The sequence below is a fragment of the Sylvia atricapilla genome, chromosome 5, assembly GCF_009819655.1.
Source record: "Sylvia atricapilla isolate bSylAtr1 chromosome 5, bSylAtr1.pri, whole genome shotgun sequence".
Lineage (NCBI taxonomy): Eukaryota > Metazoa > Chordata > Aves > Passeriformes > Sylviidae > Sylvia > Sylvia atricapilla.
The window spans coordinates 34633231-34649229 of record NC_089144.1 but is presented as its reverse complement, the minus strand read 5'-3'; the positions used below and the strand labels follow the sequence as shown (position 1 = coordinate 34649229).

Sequence of the window (15999 nt, the reverse complement as noted above, 5' to 3'; positions counted from 1 at the left end):
CTCTAGAGACTGTATAAATCAGGCACCAAGAATCCCTTGCAGAGATAACAACACTGCTCCAATTAATTCAGTCATAAAGGGGAAAAATACCAGACACCTAACCAAAATCATGGATTCCTTAATGTCATTTCTGGCCAGAACATGAAAACATGCATTATATTGACAAAGATTTTTTTCCCCAACTCAAAATGAAACTGGGGGTTGCTTGTTTGCTTCTACTGCCTCAGAGAGAAGCTATGCTACACAGAACAATTTTTTTTTTTGTTTTGTTTCATTGTGAAGTTTTGAAATCTCGATGATAATAGTAGTAGTAGTAGTAGTACTAGTACTAGTAGTAGTAGTAGTAGTAGTTCTTCTTCCTCTTCTATTTAGAAGGGGAGATACAGATAATAACACCTGGTTTCCTGCCCTGGCACCCCAGGCACCTCCCGTACAGTAATGTTCAGATGTTGTTCTTGTCATCCTACTGCCACTGTGCTATTTACCCTGAGAACCCCCTGCTATGAAGAGCAACAGGTGACAGTAGCCTCCATGCAGATTAACAGTGAGTATTCTGGTCCATACAGTGTAGTTGCATATGGCTCTAGCAGCCTTCACGCACAAAATACATGAACTTAATAAAGCCCAGACTTAGACCTCCTCAAATATTTTATAGTGTAAACAGAACTATGTAGCTGCATGCTCTTAGTATCAGACTTTCTATGCATTCAGCATGAAATAACTGACCAAATCTGTTGAAGACAGGTGCCTGCTTCTTTAAAAAAAAACCCAGAACTTAAAATTCAAAGTACTTCGGAGAAAAAAAAAATCACTAGAGTTGCAAGAAGAAAGCTGTAGTACATGAATATGTTTGAAGCACAGCCTCTGCATCTCAGGAAGAACGAAGAAAATGTATGTAATCAATAACCATACAAGCTTGTTATTTTGTCTCAAGTATGTTCTAATATTAATATTTCAGAAAACCTAGAACTGAAATGCTGCTTTGAAGGAGAGATGTGAAACCAAGGCTATGAGGAAGAAATTAAACAGCTAGGGAACTGGCAGAATTAAAAATCACTCACCTAGATTTGGCCATTAATATTCCCAGCCTCTGCTGCAGCATTAGGGCTTCTATCATACTCAAAGTGTCATGCTGTCTTGTCACAGAACTAATCATTGGACCTAGAACTAGAAGGGCAAATAAAAGTGTCAATTTTTTTCTTGTTTTTAAGATGCCAGTTAGTAAACTAAGAAAAATACATGCTTTTGTTTTAATTACTTTGTGAGCATTATGTCAGGCAAGGTCTTCATAATGTTTTAGACAAGACTGATTTCTGAGTTGCCCTGGCATTTCAGCACCTTGGAAGAAAATAATCTGGCATTCTTTTCTGCAGTGTAACCTGTCACACTGGGGACTCCATTCATTCTCCACTCACTGCATATCCGCTTCAGTGTGGGAATGACAGATGTGAAGCTCCCGTTATCCTCAGTGCATACCAACCCAACCCAACCCAACCCAACCCAACCCAAAGCAGACAAACAGAAGAACATGTACAACTCACTGTATTTAACTCCCTCTTGCTTATCCTACTGAACATACACAAATGCTGACTTGTATGGATAACACATCACCCTTCCTCTGCTTCCCTCATGATTCTTGCTCCATGACATTAACCATAAACTGCTTGCTGTTACTTCCCCATCCCCCAGATTATTCTCACACTAGCTATCCACTCACATTTAACACTGAAAGCTAACTGCTGCTTCCATCATGCTAACAGCTGGCAGTCTCTGTTCTCTGTAAAACTGCCAAACAAGCACTTGATGTTTCCTTTAATGCTGCTTATTAAACTCAATAGAAGGACTAATTTCTCAGAAGAATACTTTATTATTAGTCTTCTTTATCAGTCTTTCAGGATGACAATATAAACTTCTTTGAGAGCACTGCTTTGCCTATAATTTTTTTTGCTGCAATTCTTTGTATTCATCAGCTGTCTCCCTGTCTTGCCCCTGGATTAAAATCATCTTGGCAAACCAAAGCACCCTGCATTTTTGCATAATATCATGTGTAATGTAGTCCTAATTTCATCCCAGGTCCTAGGCATGATTACACCAGTTGCCAAACCCTCTTACTTGTGAAGGGACTGTGCAAGAGATTACCAAAAATTCAACAGCGGCAAATGCAAAAATAGCACTGCTAGCAAAGAATCTCTATCTGTTAGGAAAGATCAGTCACACAGGCATGCAATCCAACATAAACTCTAGTTGGACAGCTATCATAAAGCAAATTAGAAAAAGTGTTAAAGTGTTTGGAAACACTTGAAAGTGCCAAACCAAAAATACAATTCTATTGTATGAATCCATAGTGTACCCACAGATGTAGTAATGTATGTCATCAGGCCTCCCTTGTCAAAAAAGACAGAGTAAAAGCAGAAATATGCTACTTAGATGGCTCAGCCTGAAAAAAGGGACCACACAGAGCATAAAAAATGTGTACAGAATTATAGGTGACAAAGGGAAGATAAATAAAGCATAACTATTTTCCAAATGCAATCATTAGGGAACAGCGGTTGACATCATTAAGGGGGGTTCAAACACACAAAAGCTCTTTTCTGCACATGGTCTGTAGCCAAACTTTGGGATCTGCAATGTCTTGTGGGAATGACTTCCAAAATTTTAAAGATTCAGAAAGTAACTGGACAAATGCAAGCTCCACAAAGAACTTTTAAATTCAAGGCTGGCTTGTATCTGGTTCAAGAAGTCTCTAAGTTGCAGATACTTAGAAGGGTCTTAAAGAATGACCATAAAATAATCCTTCTTACTATTCCCTTCCCTATGTATTTACTACTGGGTGTCAGAATTTACTACATACTGTCAGAAACAGGGTACTAGACAAAATGATACTTCAAGCATGACCCGATAAAGCCATTGTAATTAACATATATGGATGACATCAGCTCAGCAAAAATTTGTGAGAGCTCTGTCATAGGACATTAAAAAAAGGAAATAATTAACAACTGACACTTAATTTGAAACTAAACCCTAGATTTTACAAAGGTACCAAAAGGTAAACTTAATGAACTGCTTGACAGAGATGTACTTTTGTATGCAGTTGCGTCTGCAGGCTCAAGCTTTGGTTATGGGATGGCCCTACCCAATCTAGCTGGTATTCTCAAACTGTGATTTTGGTCAGATTTCTGCTGTCTTAGTGTACCAAACCAGCTAGGAGAGAGTCCAGCAAGTGCCAGAGCCAGCTGAGGACAGAATCACAGCCTTAGTCACATCTACCCCGTTTTCAGAAAAAATTAGCCACTTCACTAACTACTGGGATTGAAGTCTACCAAATTCCCTGCTAAAATTTTCAGAACAGGAGAATGGAAAGAGGGAGCAGAAAATCTGACCCATCCACTCTGGTTAAATCTTAGCGGGTAGACATTAGAAAAACAATTACAATAAAAATGTTCATAGGCAAGCTATCCTAATGCGAGTATGTTTGCACTGGTCTTTACCTTGGTATTTCTCTAACACAGTTTTAAACCTTTTCCATGGTTTGGCTACCTAAAGCAGACTAGCCTATTTCAGTTACCTAAGAATGATTCTTAAACAATCTAAACAGAGTTTTATAATGGATTAAAGAAAGCACACAAACTTGCAGCCCCTAACTTTTTTTAAATGCAAAGCAATAACAAAATTCTCCAAACAGTTGCTTCCAATTACAAGTTGGCTATTTACTCAGTTCAGGACTTCCTTAAATTTTCCCAGATTGCAAAATACTTGCCCAAGCTTAAACATACAAGAAGAAGTAGACATTTCCACAGTCACAATCCTAAGTTATGTCTACAATGTCAAATTTAGTAGCTGTAATTTCCCATTCACAAAGCCTCAGTCGCAGTTGTGTGCAGTCATGCAAGTAAGGGAGAAAGGGATGGAGAGTATTTTCTGCTTCTCCCTAACACATTCAGTACTGCATTGCAAGGTAAAAATCCCAGGCAAGACAAACCAGGACCAACACTCATCTAAACCTTGTTCATGGGAATGAAAGGTAGGAACTGCTGTAACTTCACTGAGATTTATTGCTTGGCTTTATGAAGTAAAAAGTGGCTCTTATTGGCATGCTGCTCATTCCAGAATATAGGTGAAGGATGCTGAATGGTACTGCAGTCAGCCTTTTGAATTGTGCTGGTAGCTGAAAACTGCCCATTTCACAACTGGGTAATGCAACAGATTAAATGGATAACCTCTGTACCTAATGTGATATATTCTAGGTCACTAGACTCATGATGTAATCCATGCTAGCAAATTCTACATGATTTAAGAATCCTGGTATCCTACTCGGACTTAAAACCACCCATGCTTTGACCTTCTGTTTATTTTGGCTAACATACCTTCACTGCCATGAAGCCAAGTTTTTCAACTGGAAAACAAAACGTTTCTGATACACGGGATTCCCACATACCAGACCTCACATGCACATAACAGATGAAGCACCAAAATAAAGCTAGTAATTATTGAGTTTGGCCTTAAAATCCAAGAGCCTGATTTCCCTAATGGTCAAAAAAAGGATTTCTTCACTTTATAATTACCAGAAGGAAAAAAAATGAAATATGTACACCAGAAAAGACTGACTTGAATGTCTGGAGACAAAACAGACAAAACAGGTGCCAAAGCTGGAATGTTCTCCCATGGAAACACAGGGGTTTAATGGCACATAAGTATTCAGAAGAAAAGGGAGAAACTCTCTGAGAAATACAGCAAAAGAAGCACAAAATGTTGTTCTTGCCTGCCCATGCCTGCCACCATCATTCAAATCTACTTATCTTCTTTCAGGTATTCTGGAAGGCTCTTGCCTTGCACAGTCTGACAAACAATAACGTAACAACAATTCACACCCAAGAAGCAAATGCATTTTGGGAAGCAAAGCAAACTGAACCAAGGTCAGACACAGTCTGCCCTTCATCCAGTTGGCAACAATTACTAAGAAAATTAAAACTGAAGGTGCCTCAGTGCCTTAGAAGGATGAAAAAAGCACTAACAAACCATAACAGAGTTAAAAACTACAACCAAGGAGATCCAAGAAGAAACTAAACATGCTGAGAAAGAGTTTGGTGCCGCTGGCTGCAATTAGGGAAAACAAAATACGAAGGGTTGAGGTGAAGTTGCAGAATCTAGTTTATAACTTTGCTTATGCTAACAGGTGGAGTTTTCCCTCAATATTTTTATTAAATGAGCATGTTGTCAGACTTATGATTAAAACACAGCAGTAAATGTACACTCCTTTTCTCTCTTTAGCCCTTTCCAAAGGAAAAAAAACCAAAAACCAAAACAAAACAACAAAACTGACAGAACCCAAGCTAAACCGTAAAAGCTCTCTGGCTCCAGTGAAAACAAAATTATTGCAACCACACACCAGCTTGAGCAGACCAGCTTGCCATTTCAGTGCAGTGCCCTCAGAGCCCTCTTTGAACACGCCTTGAGGAGGCTGATGCAGGATCACACCAGAACTCGCCCTCTCAGCAGCATTCCTTTGCCGGCACCTTCTGCTGCTGCCAACTGCCTGCTCCTCAAACTCAGAGGAGACTCTTTTTTTCTTACTCCTGCTTTTTAACACTCAGATCACCTCACAACTTGACTTGCTTTGCTGTATATGTTTCCATATATTCGGATTCAAAATGAACAGCAACTTTTTATTTCATATTTATTAGTGCCATATTAAAATAGCCAATATAATTTAATAAAACGAAAGTGAAATAAAATGAAAAGTAAGGAAAAGCAAACTTGGAGCCCTGTTGTTTGTTTAGATTCAGAACTAAAGCAAGTGATCTTGAGGAGTCATTATGCAAAAATCTGAAATGGTATGCTACTATTAAATTAATTCTCCACAGTTCTCCTTAAAAGTGATCATTTCAGCAAAACATTCACATTTAGGTGAGATAGTTAAACATTTGCAGGAACACTGTTCAACAGTAATTCCCTAAAAAAACATGTTCATTCTGACAGAAAAGCCCTTATATTCACCACAATTACCGCAGAAGTGAAGATTAAAGACCAGGTCAAGTAGCTGAGCTAAGATGAGCAGAGAACTACAGCAGGCAGCAGTGTTGTGCCAACACTAAATACTTCATGGTGTTTAAGACCAATTTATGGAACACCAACCCTACACCTCTCCACTTTGCTCCAGCATGACGTTCTAAGAACTGCGTTCCCTTATCCTGAGGTGTGGTACTCCCATACCATGCCTGTCCCAATGCAATATATAAAGGGCAATCACACATTTCATTCACTTACAAGGCTGGTACAACTGTTCTGCTCAACAAGAACAGTTACCTGAGAGATTAAATTGAAACAGAGTATAAATCTGAACATTTCAGGTTACACAGAAAATTTCTAAGTAACTCTTCACACCCTCTGCTCATTAACCAGAGTAGTCATTACAGCAAAGCAGCTTTCAACTGTTCTGTTGAACTGTTCTGTTCAACAAGAGCACACAGACACACGTACAGCCTTAAATGGAGTTTCCAATATTCACCTCAGTGCATTTGGAAAACTCTAGGTCTTTAAGGAACATGAATCTTGAATAGCAGCACAAAAGCTGTTTGCTTCACCATTCCCATTAATCCCTCTGAGAATGTGGGACATCATTGCTTGTTCTACTCTTTAATCGCTCTCAAAAAATGATCTTCTTACTATAAACTTCCAGAGAAACAAGACTTATGTTTTACTTGGTATCATTTTTAAAACAACTTACACACATGCAAATATTTTTCAATTTCTTAGTAAAACAATTTCTCCAGATCCACATCACCATATTGTTTTCTGTGAATGTCTGCCAGATTAACTGCATCCTTTTAAAAGAAAAAGCAGAACATCAAACTTCAAACCATGACATTAGGTTAAACAAGCAAGAATTATAGATTATTTTGTTCTTGGGAAATCTGAATCTCTTTTAAAACATCCTCTATAAGGAATAACATATACTGAAAGCATCACTTTTACACAACAATAAATCAGCAGAAATGGGACTGAAGCTTTAAGAGCTGTGCTATGGATACAGGATCAAGGAGTAAGGCAAGGAGATGGGAAAATATGGTCGAAGGCTACGATAATTAAGTAATTGGGCTGAGGAAGAAGACAGAATCTAGCTTAATTCTTGAAAAGAAAGCCTGACTTGAAATTGTTTAAATAGTGAGTCAGTTTGCCAATATTTAACCACAAATGCCTCCTACAACTTGAGGCCTGCAGCTCTTGCCAAGTTTTCAAAGCCAGTAAAGTGCCAAATCTTGTAATTAAGTAAACGGCATTGAGTTTATATTTTGTAATATTTTAAACTTTGAAATATTTTTTGTTCAAACATTTCAGGAAGGGTTAAGTTCTGCTTTTATGTTTTTGACATGTTTTACACACAATTTTCTTATACATTAATAGAAACAACTCTGGAAAGCCTGTGAGATCTTTCTTACCAAAATGTTGAGCAGATTCACTAAGAAGTTATCAAAACTGAGACCAGGCCACTGTGTTTTATTAAAATAAGTAAGTAAACACAGTATGTGTATCATTTCAGTATGTGTTCTCAATGTGCCCCTCTTCATCTATCCATTGGTTCCACTATCAGCAACTTCTTAGCACTTGGATACAGGGAATCTGCTTTACTTGAACATCAAGCTTTTATATATGGTTTTTATTTCCTGGAAAACTGACAACCGAATCCTCTCAAGATCTCATTAAAGCTATTAACAAATAACTTGCCTTCTTTATTTACCATTTTTCCATTTTCAACACAGAACTCTTCCCATCACTTTTGAAAGGCTCACTATTTTCTTAGTTCTGTTCACATATTTCCTCATGTGCTTCTTGCTGATTTTTTTCTTCTCACTTTTCTTCACACTCTAAAAATCATTTGAACTTAGCTACCCAATGGCCCCAAATCATTACATAAAAGAGAAAGATTAAGGGAAAACTATGTAGATTGCTCACTGAAGTAAAATCCACAGTCTAAGGGTATCTTTTGTCAATACTGAACTGCATCTGCCAAAAATCAAGTTTAAATTAAATTTATTTTCCTTGTATTCACAGTGAAGAAGAGCATAAAAACATTTCGTTAATGTGGCTGATTTGCTAAATCATGGTAACTTGATTGCATAGATGTCTGTCTGTGCTTTGGGCTACACCAACTCATTAAAATTCTGATTATTAGGATGTGCATAACAGATTAAAGTAAAACCCACTTATAATCACATTTGTGCATCCAAACAATTATTTTCTTCTTTTCATTGTTTAATCTCTTATAGTCAATTTTATGTAATTTAACAACTACATCTTTGAGTACTTCTTTGTTAGTGATTTGATACCCTCCCAATTAGTCTAGTTGATCCATTTCCTAAAAATTATTTTCCTATTTGAGATGGAAGCTACTAAAAACTAGTTTGATCTACCCATACAATGGAGAACAAAGTTTCATTCAAAAAACCAACCTTTATTCATAGTTTTCTATAATTAACACACATTAAAGAAGTCCACTTCCTTATATTTTACTTCTAGGTTTTTAAAAGCTCCATTTAGGGTCTTATAAAATGTGTCCTTGATCACTGCTGAAACACTACAGAAACATCTGTATTAGCCTAGTTCTCTCAATCCAGAGCCCTAGAAAGCTTTCTTCTGTTGTGGATGATTTACATCACATTTGACAACTGCTGTTTAATCAGGCACCATTTTGTTATAACAAAGAATAAACGTACCTATTTATAGCATCCATATTGTCTGCTTTGTAAAACTGTCCTTTTACTATTTTAAAAAGCTATAAAAGTAATACTAGGAGACTATGTATCAACAGAAATGTGGATGTCAGTGTGTCCATGTGCATGTCAATATCTACACACTAGAACAAGGAGCAGGACAAAGATTAAAGCTTAGTTTGCCCTGATAAGGAAGAGCACTGTTCCCACAGCAGTGCACCCAGCAGCCAGACCTGATCAGAAAGAGCCTGTGGTGGGAGATTTTTAGGATTAAACTGTTGACTTTGTGTGTCACATGACATTTAGAAGCACTGGTACATTTGACTACACTTTCTTGTACTGAAATTATCTCCTATTCTCATAAGTGACAGATATTTAAGGATAAAAGGCAACGTTTCTAGATCGTCATTTTCATAACACATGCATGTTTTCTAATCAACAACAATGATGCCAGAATGTGTGCACTACATGTTCTCACAAGGCTGTCATATCCAAGATTTGGATTCATAAGCACCTATTAGAAGACTGAATAAACAAGAGTGACACAATTTGGTTTTAAAAAAAAGCCTCCTAAGTGAAAAACCTAAAGTAGTGCCTGAACTTTCCCAGTGCAGGCACAGTAGCCTTAAGTTTCAGCCTCAGACAAACTTCACACACCTTCTCTTTGGCCATGGGGAATTCAGGCACTGCAGTGTCAAATATCACCTGAAACACTGTAGCCCTCAAAGCCTCCATACAGATGTTTTCTTTCTCTACAACTGCATTCAGTGGTAATCTCTACATACGAGTTCACACTGGCTAGAGGTTGCTTTATTATTTTATGACTCAGTCTTTTGTGCTGCAAATTTCTGTAACTTCTAGATAGAAAGAAAGAGGTTGATGTAGTTCAAAACACCACACTAAAACTCCAAACACTTTTGGATATGGAAAATAAACTGATTTGATTTATAGCTGGCATGAACAAGCTTGCCCTTGCCCATCCATTTTGTTAGCATCTGATGGCTATATTGAATGCCCATTTTCTCTCATAAAGAATTAATTCTAGAAACTGCTGTAGATGTCAAAACTTTACTGCCATTACTAATCATGACTACATCAAAGCAGCACCCACAGCACTCTTTGAAAATGCTATCAATTACAAAACAGGGTCTTGTCTTTACTTGGGACTGAAGTCTCCAAAATTTACCCTCCACAGCTACACAGTTTGTGCTTTTTTTCTGAGGAACTTCCAGAGTGGAAAATATATACATTTGAGGCCAGGGGGCCAGCATGTGTAGAGTACACTACATTACTTCTTCATATTTATATGATACTCTCTTTCACAAATCACTACTCAAATCGATCACACTCTCATTAGTGTATGCCAGCTGTGCTATTTAATGGATAGTGAAGCAGCACCACTTGGCAGAGTACATTAGCTTATAAGGTCCAAACAGTAGCTCTGCTGCTGATTTTTTATTATTAAACTTCAAAAAGACCTTGCAAACAAGAAACCAAAACAGAATACTGATGCTCTGAAAATTCTCCATGTGAGTTGTCAATTCTGAGGTAGTATGGGCTACAGCAGATAAGTTGTCTCCTTTATGAAGAGTCCCTATTCATAAATTAGCCACGATCTCCTAAACCAGCAATCCTCAAACTGAAGCTCACAATCTCAAGGTTCATTTCATCTTCCCATCCTTGCTATTTTTCCCTGCAGTTCAAGCAGCTCCTTGCAGGAGCCAGTGGAGAATTGCAAGGGGATAAACTGACTTATGTTCCTCCTCCAGGTAATACATCTCTACCTAAAAATACTATTTATTGCTACTGAGAAATAAAATACAAAATAATAATAAAACCCCATACCTACCTGAATTCAAGCTGTCTCAGGTTTTCCTTTCTAGAAATATGTTTTCAGTTACCCATCACTTCCAAACATCAGCAGGTCACCCGTAACTCATAATTGCTCTGGGTTAAAAATAATCATTTTCCTTGCTCAGCTATTTTTTAACCTGGACCAGCTTCCTGATCAAGTTCACCACATGAACACTCAAACATAAGTCAGGGGCTGACACTGTTTACACTGACAGCACCACAAAGAGAAATGCTCTTTGAAACCATGCACACAGATACATTCCATGTTCCAGTTAAGTAATCAGTCACATTTACTATCAATGAAAAGTGACAGAAAACATGTAAGAAAGGACAGAATAAAGAAGAATTCAGATTTAGGCAGGTTCTTTTTAACAGAATATTTAAAACTATGGTTCTGACCAATCCACAGGAGTTGGAGCTTAATTTTAAAGCAGTTACAACAAGCAAAATGGATACCACTCCAATACGACAATTTTCTAGAAGAGGACAGTTAGTTAGATAGTTCATTTAGACAATTTGCTGCTTCAGAGGACTAGAAGTCTGCCTCAAAAGGACACAAACCCCAGTCACTCACAGATGCTGGAAGTACAGCCCTTTGTGGGTAAAAACTCTGCAGTCTCTAGCAAACCAGCACCACTTGTTTAAAAACATGAAATGTAACATGACTTGGCACAAATCCCATCTAAATAACAAACTCATAAAGCTTGCTGGCACTTACTTAGAAGAGTGGAAAGAAAACAAAATCTATTCTAATTCACTCAATTCTAAGAACTAGATTTGTATTTTAAACGTAGTATTTATACATGACTCAACATCTTAAACTAGACTTCAAGTATAGAGGAATGCAAGTTAAAAACCAAACTTACTAACTAAGCCCCTTCTGGATTTACTCTCTAGGTGAAAACTCAAAGCAGTAGCATATATAAAGTACTGATTTCCCTTGTTACATTTCTCTACTCCAGCTTATTAGCATTTCTGCAGTGAACTATATATTTTACCAGCTTTTTTTGAAATTAGGGAAAATGCTTCTTACCACTGTTAATATTTAAACTCCTATAAAGTAGTTACAGGATCTTCTCACTCCCTATAGCACATCTCAACTTCTCAAGGAAGTCCAAGGAATGACACACAAAAAGTCTAAACCAGCTAAACTGAACTACCACTGTCCACAGAGAGGACTGGCTTTTACTAGTTACCATAACAAAATACAGTATCTTAAAAGTAATTTCTGCTGAATACACCATCTCCTGAGACCCACGTATTTTATTGTGTGAAGAAATGCAGTTATTTTTGAGGTGCTCTCTTGTGTATAAGAGACATGGGATATTACCAGATTCCTGAGCTGTTTTATCTTAAACAAGTTCTAGGATTAGAAATTACAGTTAATAAATATTTACACACAAAAACTATTTGCTACATAGAAAAAAAAAAACTTACACTCCAAGATGAGATAACTTGACAGAATGTTTGAAAATAAAAAAACCCTTTTAAACCCATTAATTATAAAAATTACCAAATAATTAAACACAGAATAAATACATGGTAATTAATGTCTGCAATAAGATGACAAGAAAACTGGTGGAGCTTTGATGTCTTGAAGAGCTCCAAGATGAAGGTTAAAAAACTTTCTGGAATACATAATTAGGTAGAAAGTTAACAGCTTGCAATAAATGAGTGAGATGTAGTGTCTTATCAGAACACAAAGGAGTCAAGATAGGTTCACGTAGGCTAGTTTTAAGCAACTTACAATAAAGAATAAACACTGGCATTAAAATATCCAACCAAACAAGGAAAGAAATGCCTTTCTCCAATATTTAGTGATTTTCAGAAGCAGCTTCAGACTAGTAACTACATTTGAACTTTGTGCTGAAATATATTCCTGGCAAGAACTAAATTCTAGCATAACACCATGTGACATACGAGGCTGATATAAATTACAGAAGTGATTACTGAGGATCTTAAAAAATGGAACCATGGAAATAAAACCAATAAACACCAATCTCTCATAATTACTTTCTTTGGTATCTTTTATAATGACTTTCACCTATTCAATAAAAGAGAAAATGTCACTGAACTCTCTAAGAGGAGGTTTTCCAGCAGCAAACAGTTCAGGTAACAATTTTATATTACAACTGATTCATAAAACATAACTACTGAACATAGCGTTTGTTCATTTTCTGTATATCTCAGTCACTTTTTCCTGTCTTTTCTGTAGTCTTTCACCTCCACATGCACCTCTGCTGGCAAACACTCTGAAAATAACAATTGACCCTTTTTTACCAACTGTGGGGGGGGTTAGTAAATCAGTAGGGTGATCAGTAATAATCACCACACTGCCAGTTATTTCGTCCAATGGAGACAGTCAGATGGAGCCAGGTGGCAACTAAGGCCAGGACCTTTTGTTTCCAGCACACTGGAAAGAATCTCTGTACAGCTCACTGATGGTTTTTCCTATGTTGTTGAAAGGTTTTCTTTCTGTTACAGTCCTCATCTCACTTCGTTGCACTCTCTCCTCTTACAACTCCTCATCTCAGTTATCTGCCATTTCCTCTATTTTCTTTGTTCAGCTCATATCCTGGAATTTCCTACCACCATTGCTGTCAATCTCCAATCACTTATATAATGTAGTTTTCTTGTTTTGCATGCCTATCTCACCCATTTAGACAGTACTCTAAAAAACAGTTGGTAACACCTGCCCTAATATACTGCAGCTATTACAGGAGATGCGATTGCAGCTGATCATTACACACTGTGTAACAGACACAAAAACTCTCAAGTCCAGCCACAGTTCCTTGGCAGGAACACTTCTACCAGTCTAAAACAGCATCCTCATTTTATGGCACAGCTAGCCTCCTTCTGTCTGCCATGCAATGAAAATATTCTCCATCCAAGAACTAGCAATGAGCAGATTCATTTCAATTATCTTAAAACACTGTAATGCTTATAATACAGTTTAAGGGCCTTGCACTTCATCCATAATTTGCATACAAGTTATGAGGAGGTTTCATCTGCAATTCTACACTTGCAGAGGTACTGCCTGATACTGCATATAAACCTTCTAACCCTAAACTGTAAAGACAAACGCGTATGTGATGGGTAGAGACTTTTAAAAGGGAAAGTGTACCATTTGTCAGTAAACTTGGCTTAAACAAAGCTTCCTAAGAAACAACAGCTACACCTTATTTACAGTCAGCACAGTGCTGACAAATTCATTTTTTTATTTTTATGTATAAAAACTTTCTCTGCAATAGTTCAAGAGACAAGGGAAGAATACATAATGGTGGAAGACCTTAAAATAAAGAGACTCTTATGACATGCTATGCAAATTCATTTACTTTTCTCACAGAAACTGCGTTCTTAGAGATAATACAACTAGCAAGTCCAAAGGTCCTCAATCATGTCCTAAATATTAAATATTTTAAACATTACATCTTAATGAAATATTTAAAGTATTTTCAGTAACTGTTTTTAGAGTTTAGCTCATACATACTAAGGTAAAAGAGGCACCCTGTCACGAAGTCTCACCTTTCCCTTACAATCTGAAGGCTATATAAAAGAAAGTATGTGGCAAAGAGAAAAGGTGAGTGAAGAGAACATGTACCCACCAAACATTTCAAAAAACTTGCAGCACGGCAAATGATCATTACACACTCTGTTCATTTTCTGTATATCTCAGAAAATGAAGTTGAGCACTAATCAGTATGGATTACATTGTAAATAACCAGTGAGAACTTTAAGAAATAAATAGTCTTTAGGAGTACTTGTTTCTACCAAATGCACAAAAATTATCTCATCAATCTGCCCAAGTGGTCCAACAGACTTGCAATTTTGGATATAGGCATGTTTTGGAAACACACTGGCAAGCATACTTGAGTGGTTAAAAAAATTTTGGTGATTACTTGTATTGAAATATTCATTAATTACCTACTCCCAAAATACACAGAATTATTCCAATTAACAGGCTCTAAGGCAAAAAGTTCAATCTTTACCCAAACTACACAATAACCTAGCAGAAGGACCTGATTACTTGCACTCATCAGCATGGTGATACAGATGCAGAGCCCCTGAGCACATAGTTTCTCCTTTCCAAAGTCTGCTACACACCAGAACCTCCAGTTACTCAGTGTCATCGATTTTAAGCAGGGCAGGTCTCACCATACATAAATCCAGTATTTGCTCTCCTAACTCTGAAACAGCTTGTTGGTCTTCAGAAAAAGGAATAGCCTCTTTGAGCTTTCTATAAACTTCAAGGCACCAGATGCCTGCCTGTGCCTTCATCTCACCACTGCTATTTATCTTGCTGCCTGTGCCAGATACATAAATTCTCCTACGTGTAAAAATCAACATGGATCCCAAAAAGTTGTACCAGATCTGTGAAAACTAAGAGAAAGATTATCATTTCACACTGAGTTAAGAACAGTCCCCTCAAACCACTACTTAAAAACTACCAGACAAATTAACAATAGCACAGCCATGTATCTCACACTCTGCATTTTCCCATAAAAAATACATATATACACAATATAAACCATTAAAGAACGCCATTAAAATTTAAATATATTTTCCAAGTCATCCCTTAAATCTATTCCTCAAAGTATTTTCCATGTCATTCCTTAAAAGCCACATCTTCAATTACCAGAAACTGATGCTTCCAAATCCAAAATACTGAAGTGGTCTTGCTTATTTAGTCTATCCAGAAGAAGACAGGAGTACCAATAGCAAAGCCAGATGTTGTTAATAACATCTAATTAACACCACAGGGTTCCTATTGATTCACTGCAACCCCAGAAACCTGGTCTTTTCATGCAACCAGGATAGATAGGATAGGACATTTCTGGGAAGACCAGAGAAAATAAGTGAACAGCTGTGTCTAATAATTCCCCTCACAGTTAGTAAAGCTACAAGTTAATATGAAAAATTTAAGTTTCTTGTAGTAATCTTTCAATCGTTCTGAATTTAAAAGTGAGGCGAAATCCCAAATAGTTTTGCATTTTTATATATTCTGCACATTCAAGGGCAACACTAATCTAGGCAGAATGTATCCAAAAGTTCAATTATTTTGCAAGTAGCAGTAAGTATTTAACCTGAAAAGGAAATACAAAGGTTTAAAAGAAAATGTGAGTCTTTACTACTCTTATAAGCTCATGTTTCATGTCAAAGATTTGAACATTACAGCCAGACAGCTTTCAAACAGCTGAAACTGTGAAAGCTCTTTTGACCTTATACTCAAGATTAAAGCTAAACTTTTAAAAGTTTTGAGGGTTTTTTTAAATATTCTCTTTCATAATTAAAAAAAAAAAACCCACATGACATTAAATGTGTCCCAGAAGCCATATTTAAGTACATGTGATACAAGGATGAATGGGAAGTAGGAAGGACAGTAAAAAAAAATTCGTAAACAAAAGAAATTCAGTGTATTCTACTCAATATAATTTTC

The 15999-nt window shown here is 36.9% G+C and overlaps 1 protein-coding gene across 3 annotated transcripts in view; it reads right to left on the bottom strand.

The window, feature by feature from the left end:
• The window catches only part of FRS2 (fibroblast growth factor receptor substrate 2), a 49651-nt gene that overhangs the window by 17547 nt on the left and 16105 nt on the right, over positions 1 to 15999 (bottom strand). For 2 of the 3 annotated variants that reach the window (XM_066319153.1, XM_066319151.1), the window contains one exon: positions 1062 to 1167. The exons of the other annotated variant lie outside the window; for it this stretch is intronic. The gene's annotated coding sequence lies outside the window, so the exon portion shown is untranslated. The remainder of the gene's footprint in view (positions 1 to 1061; positions 1168 to 15999) is intronic. 3 annotated transcript variants of the gene reach the window in all.